Below are 10510 nucleotides of genomic sequence, written 5' to 3'. Positions count from 1 at the left end.
TGGGATCTTTTCTTGCCCTGGAGCAAGGCTTTTATCAGACGTTCTTCTTCCCCCCTTCAGGAGGGGATGGTGAAGAGGAGGAATGCATCACACTTGAAAAAGGCAAAGAAAAAAATTCTTTCACAGCTGTTCCTAGCAGCTGGGATATATTTAATCAGAACTGGAGATTAACACACACCTCTGTGAAAGAGATATTTTCCCCCTAAAGTTACGTTATCACCTGTGCAGCAGGGAAGGCTCCAAGCTGAGCCACAGCAGTGAACTCACAGCAAGAGGATGGAGGGGGCCTTGTACTCTTATTCCAAGTACCTGCTGGAAAGGGATGGCCCTCCAAGTAACCAGGATGATTTCTTTGGTCTGTTTACATTGTGAAAGTCTCTACTAAATGTTTCAGACTCCTGCAAGTCCTCAGGCTGTGCCTGTGCCCAGCTCCAGCTCCAGCAAGCCTCTGCACAGCAAGGTCTTTAGCAGGGTGTCTGCAGAAGGCAGCTCTTCTCTAACCATTGCATTGGAGATGGGAACAGCAGGGAAGGTCTTCCCTGGTATCTCAGCAAGTGCTACATGGATGCAACTGAGTGATGGTAAATCTTCAGTAGCACACGAATGTCTGCTGTCTCCTAAGCCTTCACTCAGGGCACCCAGGTGAGCCCAGAGTAGGACCATGCCCTTCCAGAGAGCAGTTACATTTTCACTGCTCAGTGTGCAAACATCCTGAAATCCCCTGTCCTTGAATCATTATGGATTTGAAAGGCAGAACTTGAGAGGCAGAGCTATTAACACCTCTGTGGGCTTTCCTGTGGTGCTTGTGTCTGCATTATCTGAGTAATGGATGTGAATTCACAATCCCTTTGTGAGGTAAGAAGCTGGTACCTATGTGACCTACCATGCTTGGCTTTTTGGTCCCTGTATCTTATCCTTACAGTCAACCCCCTTCCATCACTACCTCTCAGCCAGATATAGAATCATAGAATCACCTGGGTTGGAAGAGTCCAACCACAGCCTAACCCTGACTAGTCCACCTCTAAATCATGTCCTTAAGCACTCCATCTACACGCCTTTTAAATACCTCCAGGGATGGTGACTCCTCCACCTCCATGGCAAGCCTGTTCCAATGCCTGACAACCCTTTCAGGAAAGAAATTCTTCCTGATATCTAACCTAAAGCTCCCCTGGAGCAATTTTAAGCCATATGAAGGTCTTGCCACCACTCAGGAACACAGGCAGAACACGATGTTTCTCTTTAGCTTTCCCTGGTGAAGAAATAGAAATCTATTCAAGATAAACAACCAGGTTGGATGGGGCCCTGGGCAGCCTTGTGTAGATCCAGGCCTGGAGGTTGGTGTCCCTGCCTGTGGCAGGGGGGTTGGAGCTCTATGATCCTTGGGGTCCCTTCCAACCCAGACCATTCTATGATTCTATGATTCTATGTGATCTTTCAGCCCAAACAGTTAATGCAGTCCAAGGCAGCTTTGCTAACAGGCAGTATAATCCAGCAAATCATCTGCTTAGGTTGCTGATGCTGCTGGATTTTGTATTTTGAGGCTGGCCTGGCCTTGACATAAAACCTTGCACTGGTTGCTGTGCGCATGCGACTGGGCAGACCTACTGTGCAACAGCGTAGCAGTGCGTCTGTCCTAATGGGTTATCTGCAGGGATGCACTTTACTTAGACAAGGCAGCTTCAGAAGTAGGGGTGTCTCCTCCTTGGTAGTGCTGATGGTGTGTGGGAACATCTCGTTGCCAAGGAGGTCAGGAGTAGGACTAGACAAGCAACACCACCAGCAGCACAGCCTTTAATGCTGCCATGCAAGTGAATCCCCCAGCGTTACCCCAGGTCCTGGGGAAAGAAATGCCCCTGAGTCAGAGGGATGGCTTTGCTCAGCAACCAGAGAGCTGACTGCCAGGAAAGGAGGGAGCAATCTCTGGTGGGGGAGCTGGATCAGAGCCCTTTTCACTACCTTGGCCACGTGCTTGGGTTAACTCACAGGGTTAAGTGTGGGGTTTTTATCCTTTGCTGAGGGCAGTTTCTAAAATCCAAATAAACCTCCTGCACAGTGGGACGGGGGATGTGCTTTCATGTCACCATGTCTGTGCCATAGACCTGGAGCTGTACTAAAATGCATGTCAAAGAAGAACAAGATCTACTCAAGACACAGGAAAATACAGAGCTCATAAAAATGGAGCAGGACATTGAGGCATGTTGTGAGGTTTGTCTAGATGGTGTGATGTCCTCTCACTGATGAGAAACGTGCTGTCTGGTGGTTGGGTAACAGGTGGTTTGTGGGGAGTGGGCGTATCTCATGTGAGTGTTGATGGATGTTGGTGGGAAGGTTGTGAGTGCTCACTGTCTGAGACACAGCCTTTAACACACCTCCCAGATAAAAGACTCCATTTCTCTCTTTCTCTGGGTACTTCATTTAAGTAGCCCAGGATTGGAAGCAGATGTGGGGCCCCTCATGGCGATGTCGGGGCTGCAGTGGGGAAGGTGGGCAGGTGAAGGAGGGCAGCTCTCCTGGTGCAGGGGGGCACCATGGGCACCAGGTGAGATGCAGGGCCTGACACTTAAGGGAAGCCCAGCTTTCTGTGGGACAAGGGGCACTGTGAACTGCCCAGTGTGATCCTGCTGAGTGGAAACTGATTTTGCAGAAGGGCTGACAGCTCCTGCAGGGAATGTGTCTGGTGCAGTTTGTAGTGGGCACCTGCAAACAGTGCTCACTTAAAAAAGAAAAGCTTAGGATTCTAGTTGCTCCTTTTTTTCTAGTTGCTTCATTTTTCCTAGTTGCTCCTTTTTTCCTTTGTTGTCCCTATTTCAATGATTTTACTGTATGATCTTAAATATGGTAAATTCCAAACTTCTTAATTCTCTCATTCATTCCTTCTTTGCCTAAAATTTTCCTTCACCAGTTACTTCCCTCCCTGCCACTTCTTTCCCATCCTGAGGCTCTTCTTGCTTTTTCTCCCAATTCCTCTCCCTTTTCCTTGCTGCCTCTGCTTTTCTCTTGGGCTCTGCACCTCTGTGGCTGCCTCAGCCCTCATGTTGTTTCCTATTCCCTTCATCTGTGGGACTCCATGGGGTGCAGGAGCATTTCTCACCCTGTAGTAGTCTACAGTAGTCTGTCACTGAGTAATCTATGCTTCTTTGCCCTGCCACTCCCCTCCTCCCACAGGTCTGCCCCTCCAAAAGTGCAGGCACATCTGTACACATACTCCAAAGCCAGGAGGTTGGAGTCAAACCTGGTTCAGGGAGCTGCCAGCATCATTGGGATTCCACCCTCCAAATCTAGAGCTCCTTGGATGTTTGGTGAGACACGGGTGTCAGGCAGTTGTGTTCCTTACCATGCCCCTGGAAAAAATAATCAGGTACTCCACTGCTTAGTGCAGCCTGAGAGAAGAGAAACGTGCTGAAAATTAAGTGTATGTTGTCTGACAATGGAAAATATTCAAGTAAAAATGCTTTAAATTGCATAAAGGTGTTTTTTAAGAGAACTGTCATATACCATGAGACAACTTTACCGGAAAGAACATCTGTAATGAGAAACAAATCACACTGACCTTTGCTACAGGGCTTGAAAGCAGGTTTCTTTGGGGCTGTGGAGACTCATTTGCCCTCCAGCAGTGGATGAATTAAGATGTTATGTTTAACATAAACAAAAGAGGTTTAATCCCAAATCCTCATGTGAGAGCACTTTGTGTTCTCTTACAAGTTCAGTAATTCCATAAGCAAGATGGACAGTTGAGTTATTTTAGGCTCAGCGAAAGCTGGGAAGGGACAGAAGGGACATCAAAAGGAATTAACTCATCAGAGTAAGAACCCAGTTGTGAACACTGAGCCAAGTGTGAGTCCAGTTGCATTAACTACACAGGGTGCCGAGGTCTCTCATTATAAGATGCCTTCCTCCCCTTCTTGTTTAACCCAGGCAAACTTCAAGAAGAAAGATCAGTCTGCACGGGACCATCCCAAGTCAGGGCCAATGCAACCCCCTGGGCACACATGCCCCTTCCTGCTCAGTCAGTAATATCATGAGAGTCACGATTCTCATTACATAAAATCTCTACACAAGATCCTCTGAGGTCAGGTGCTGGTTTCTGAGTGATGAAGGAGAAGTGAGGCCATTCCTGCAGACTGGAAGGCTGCAGAGAGAGAGATGTTGTCTCTGATGACCCGCCTCAGCTGGATCTACTCACATAATGCCTACCTTCAGAAAAGACAGAGCAGGCTTTGATTTGGGAGCATCTTGGCCCTTTTGAAAGGCAATCCCTTCTGCAGCTCAGGTTTGTCCTGCTGCTGTTCTGCTGGGGCCACAGAGAGAAGTCAGCCCTGGCAATCTGGTACCATTTCACAGCACCAAGTTTTCTTGAGAAAAAGACCTTCAGCTGTGATTCAAAAATTAAAACATAATACATTTTTTTCTTCAGGTATGACCAATGGAAATTGCTCCATACTTGTGTAATACTGGCTAGCAGAATAGACATGGTTCTTGGATGAATGACCAGAAAACTAAAGAGGAGTGGTGGTACTTCCTTCTTCCTAGCTCTTTGGAGACCGGTCTCTACAATCCAGAGTTCATCTCTGGTCTCTGAATCACAGAATCACAAGGTTGGAAGAGACCTTTGAAGATCATCAAGTCCAACCATTCCCATCCTAAGCTAAACCATATCCCCAAGTACCTCATCTACCCTTTTTTTGAACACATCCAGGGAAGGTGACTCAATGAAGGAGGAAAGGATGTTGAAACTCTGGGGATGTCAAGCTACAACAATGACTGTTAGTCTGTTCATCCTGCTACTGTGTAAAGGAGACTGCATTTGGTTTAGTCAGGGGACTGCTTGACTAGTGGGTTATAAATGCCAAAACTGGGTGAGGATTTCTAATAAGACAGTTTTTTTTTTCCCAAGTAGCAGACAAGAGCACAACATGATTCCATGGCTGGAAGCTGACACTAGGCAAATCTAGAACGGGAAAAACCATAAAATTTTAGTGTTGGAACAGCTCACCAAGGGGTGAGCTTGGTTCTCCACCATCTGAGATTTTAGAGTGAGGATTTGATGTCTGTCTTCTGCTTTTTTCTTCTAAATCCATTTATGATTTTGACATAGTAGTCCCTGGGTGACATCTTCTAGCCAGTGTGGTCAGATTAGACTTTATTAATGGCTCCTCTGCCTTTAAAACCTCTGATTTATAAGAAGTGCATTTACCTGGACCAGGGTTCACCCCAGGGCCAGGGAAATTAGACATCTTTATTCATTCCTCTGCAGCTGTGGGAATGATATGTTTAGATCCTTTTCCCATTGCCAGTTGTGTCAGCAGTATGTGTTATGCAGATGTGTGTCTACTGGGAGCTACGCTCAGACAGCACATTTCACACTGATTTATGAACAGACTTCTGAGTGCAGCAGCTTCTGGCCTCTGCTGACTTGGGCTGGAATCAGCTTGCATGTTGTTGTTACTCTTTTTCTGGGACCTGCAGTCATGGCTCAGGAACCAGATGCTGCAGAAGGGCAGAGCTGAGGAGGTCCTGGCCTTAGAGCTCTTCTGTAAGAACCTGGCCTGAAGCAAGAGGTGGGTGTTGGTAGGGACCAAGGTAGCCCAGGGAGAAGACGAGTGATGAATGCAGTCAGTAGCAATGAGCTAGGAAAACAGTGTGTCTAGTAACAAGTTGGGTGGACAGTGGTGGGCCAAGGTTGGGTCTGCCCAGGAAAAGGTACTGCCAGATTCAAGACACGAGAGGAAAGACCTTGCACAGCATCTTGGTTGTGTAAATGGTATGAAAGGCCATGCCTGGGAGAAGCTATGGGGAAAGTGTCTGCACACCTTGAGAACAGAGAGGAAAGGCTAAGGTGAGGATGCCACCCAGGTTGTAAGCCTGAGGGATGGATAAGAGAAGGTGACAGTACCAGTGACTGGATAACGAGGGATCAGAGTAACCATTCCCCTTCAGCCTCGATGGCTCTGAGATGAGGGCCAGACATCTTCAGATGTCAGGGAGCCAGGTTGATATGAGAGTTTGGGTAACAGCTAACAGGACAGAGGTGCATATCCAAAGGAATCTGAATTTAGATTGGTGAGATTTGTTAGAGATCAGGGATGGAGGGCGATGCTGCTGAAGTGCAGAGCTAAGAAGGACTCTGTGGGCACAGTGAGGGCAGGATGGGGAAGATGGACAGTGGAGAAAGGTAGAAGTCCAAGGGGCCAAGAAAGTGTAGAAATGTAAAATGAAAGTGTAGAGAAAGGTCTCCACCCATAGCAACTCCTTAATCCTTCTACACACTTTTCCATGTAAAATCTAAACAGCATTAAAGAAAGTATTTTTACTGCTGTGTATAGAGCAAGTTTCTGCAAACACTTTGAGACAGCAGTGTGTTCCCAGCTGATCCCCAAAGACAGGTCCTACTTCTTCATGGTCATAGTTACTCTTCAAGAGACAGAGAGAAACAAAAAGAACTACTGGGAAACTTTGGCCAGGGAATATGATGTTTTAAAAATAGGAATCACCCAGCCCAGCCATTGGTACAAAAATAGTTAAATATGATGGACCAAATGTCAGTCTCTGAGAAGGGTGACTGAATGTTTTTAGGTTTGAAAAAGGGATAGATCAGGTACTTAGAGATATGGTTTAGCATAGGACAGGAATGGTTGGACTCAATAATCTTAAAGGTCTTTTCCAACCTGGTGATTCTGTGAATTAGAGAAGCATAGAAAGAAGGTAATAAAAATGATCTCTTCCTGTGAGGGCACTGATGCAGCCAAATACTCATCTTTGTAGGTCTCCCAGTTTGAAGAGGGATGGGCAGGGGAAAAGAAATCTGGGTTTGATATTTTGTACCCTGACTACAAAGGAATCACAGCAGATATATATGTAAAATACAGCTGGGTTGAGGTTTCAGATCACCTACACCCATCAGAAAGGCAGCCAGACTCTGAGCACCATACTAGCTTGATACCTGCACTACTCAACTCTGCCAATAAAGGCAAAGAGCAAGACAGAGCAGAGCTGGGTTTTATTTAAAGGCTTAAATCACCTGCATCCCATCAGAAGCAAGCAAAGATAATGACATAGCCCAGAGGGAGGAACCTTTGCTTTAAATATCTGTAAAGATGTGTAGAAGAAGAGGAAGAGCTCCTGCCTGGGAAAACAGCAAGCCTGTCTCAAAGTCTACAAGGCCCTCTTGGTGGAGGAAGTGAATGAGTAACCATGGCACATGCATGAGTAGCTGAAAGCACAGCCTGAGCAGCAATTGCCTCTATCGGTGCTCCTCTGATTAGCTGGTTTTGGCTGCAGCACTCGTCAGACCCACGCTGAGTTCACAGCACAGAAGTATTCATGCCACACCGGAGAACGTCTCAGATCAGCCAGTGGATCCCCGTGGAGAAACGGCAAACACAGATCTGAAGGATGAGGGCTCCTGGGAGGGCTTCTAAACCCTTATTTCGTGTCACTAATTCCTTGTTATCCAGAGCTGGAAGAGAAAGGACTCCTGGAACTGATTCAGGTGCTCCTGCTACTTTTTCCTGCCTCAGAAAGGAAGGAAGAGAGAATAAAATTGACGGTGCCTCTGTGGAGAGAAATTTAAGAGGAAAGTCACATTAATGGCTGTGATACACACGTAGGCAGTTCTGATTCTTTACTACAGTACTGATCTGAAAGCTGCTGATGAACTCAACCAGCAAATAGCCCAGGGGACCGGGTTGTTGGGATGGGAAGGAAAGGTTACACACTGATGAATCTCTGAAGAGCCCCCTGACAGGGAGGGGTCTCAGCTGGGGACATCTCACAGAGGGCATGGGAGAAGACAAGTGACTCTGAGCCTGTACAATGGCACTGGGCACAGCACCAGCGAACGTAAATGGAAGAGAACAAGGAAATCAGGCACTTTTATCAGGTTATTTTTATTTTTATATGAAGACTCACATACCTACTGTGTGTGCTCCAGAGTTATGGCCAAGGCACCCTGTCAGCTCATTCAGCTCTGAAGGGAGCTCTGTGGACTCCCACTGTATCCTCAAAACACCGCCACTCTGCGGGATGAGAGAGAAATTCCAAACTACATTAATTACTTGCTTCCACACTCTGGTAGTTACAACCAAAAAGAGAGTTGGAGAACATCACCCAGAGCGTCACCCAGAGCCAGCACACACCAGCAAACGCTGTTGTGTTTTCTCAGACAGCTCACTGAGTCCGACACTCTCGCCAAATAGAAGCAGTTTAATTTAGACAAGTAACAGAGGCATTGAGGAAAGACACATCCCTGTTTTGGGTGTGATCTGCCCATGTCGCTCTCTTTCTCACCCTGCCCTCTTTCCCAGCGGCTGCACGGTGGCTAACTGAAATGTGAGGAATAGCAGAACTGATCACAGCTTAGATTGTGCGTTTCCAAAGTGGTTTGAGGACAGTTGACCATTACTCACTTGCAACACACAGTAAACAGAGCTGAAGCTTAAATGTGAAACTCTTCTACCCAGAAGATATCAATCTTGTGTGTATACACAGCAGAAACAGAAACTGCCTTTCACACAAACCGGGAATTTGGTTCCCAGGACAAAATCAACCAACCTATGGCCACAAATGTTTCAGCAGCTTGGGGTGATACCTCCTCATCAGCTGTGCTGGAATAATAACCTGCTTCTGTGTTGCTACCCACACTCAACACAAGATTCATGTTAATGAAGCCATCAGGCTCTGACACCAGCTGGAGAGACGATGGAGAGACATGGGGAGATCACAGTGGATGGGGTCAACATCCCTTTAATCATTTGCAGTGCTTCTCTCTTTCTTCATGTGACCCCCATGCCTTGGACAATGTCTCAAAGCACGTGAGGTTCATCCCTGCCCTTGGCAGTGGGGGTTGGAACTAGATGATCTTTGAGGTCTGTTCCAACCCAAATCATTCTGTGAGGCCTCCATATACCCTACCTTGCACAAAATGCCTCAGTGACTGCCCCAGCTTTGTCTGAGGTCAATATCAACATCAATTTGGGGATTGGACTCGATGATCTCTCGAGGTCCCTTCCAACCCCTATGATTCCATGAATTTGTTTTTCTCCTTAGTTTTGATTTATGTATCTGAAAACTACTGAATAAAACTGTGAAACCTTCTTTACCACAGTTCAGTCCCTTCAGTTTCCAAAGCAAAAGCAGTTTTTCACAATGGTTAACATTAAAAATACATTGAGCTTGTTGGTCTGCTGGGATTTCCCAAGGATGGTTTCTTCAAAAAAAATTCTTTTTATATTGCCTTTAAACCTTTTTCCTGAAAGTTGTGAAGCAGTTTGTTGATCTTCAGGAAATATCACAGAATCACAAAGTTGGAAAACCCCTTTAAGATCATCAAGTCCAACCAATCCTGTCCTATGCTAAATCACATCCCTAAGTACCTCATCTACCCGTCTTTTAAACACATCCAGGGATGGTGGCTCAACCCCCTCCCTGGGCAGCCTGTTCCAGTGCCTGACAACTCTTTCAGTGAAGAACTTTTTCCTAACATCTAATCTGAACCTGCCCTGGTGCAGCTTGAGTCCATTCCCCCTTGTCCTATTACCTGTCACCTGGCTGAAGAGACCAACACCTACCTCTCTACACCCTCCTGTCAGGTAATTGTAGGTGGTATAGGTGGTGATAAGGTCTCCCTCTTCTCCAGACTAAACAACCCCAGTTCCCTCAGCCACTCCTCATAGGATTTGCCCTCCAGCCCCTTCCCCAGCCTGGTTGCCCTTCTCTGGACACAATCCAGGACCTCGATGTCCTTCTTGTAGTGAAGGGCCCAGAACTGAACCCAGCACTCGAGGTGCAGCCTCACCAATGCTGAGTACAGGGGGATAAACACTCCGCTGGACCTACTGGTCACACTGCTTCTGACACAAGCCAAGATGTCATTGGCCTTCCTGGCCACCTGGGCACATTGCTGACTCATACTCAGTCTGCAGGCAACCAACACCCCCAGGTCCTTCTCTGCCAGACAGCTCTCCAGCCACCCTCCCCCAAGTCTGTAGCACTACACAGGGTTGTTATGTCCCATGTGCAGGACTCTGCACTTGGCCTTGTTGAACCTCAGCCCATTGGTCCAGCCTGTCCAGATCCCTCTGAAGAGCCTCTCTACCCTCAGGAAAATCAACACTTCCTCCCAGCTTAGTGTAACCTGCAAACTTATTGTATTATAAAAAATACATTACAAAAAAAAGTTAGAACAGCTCTATCTGTCATTCTAGAATTTTTGTTTAGGAAAAAAACCCCAATTCCATTTCTGTTTTAGCAAGAACCAACTTTGCTGTTCTTGCATAAAGCCATGATGAAAGACCTTGTAGGACCATGTCGTCATGAAATATGAATATGACCTTTGTTAAAGTCTGCAGCCCATTTTCTGTGCACAGCAGAGTCAGATGGAGCTATTCCAGAGGGGGACACTTGTCACAGAAGAAGAACTGTCTCACTGCCATGAACTTGGCTCAGCATTATTTAACTGATGATTCATTATTCTGCACGTTATTTTGAACACCAGTCATGCACGAGGAATCCC

This window comes from Gallinula chloropus (genome assembly GCF_964237585.1).
Source record: "Gallinula chloropus genome assembly, chromosome: 1".
Taxonomy (NCBI): Eukaryota; Metazoa; Chordata; class Aves; order Gruiformes; family Rallidae; genus Gallinula; species Gallinula chloropus.
The sequence above is the reverse complement of the archived record's forward strand: the minus strand, read 5'-3'. Positions refer to the sequence as shown.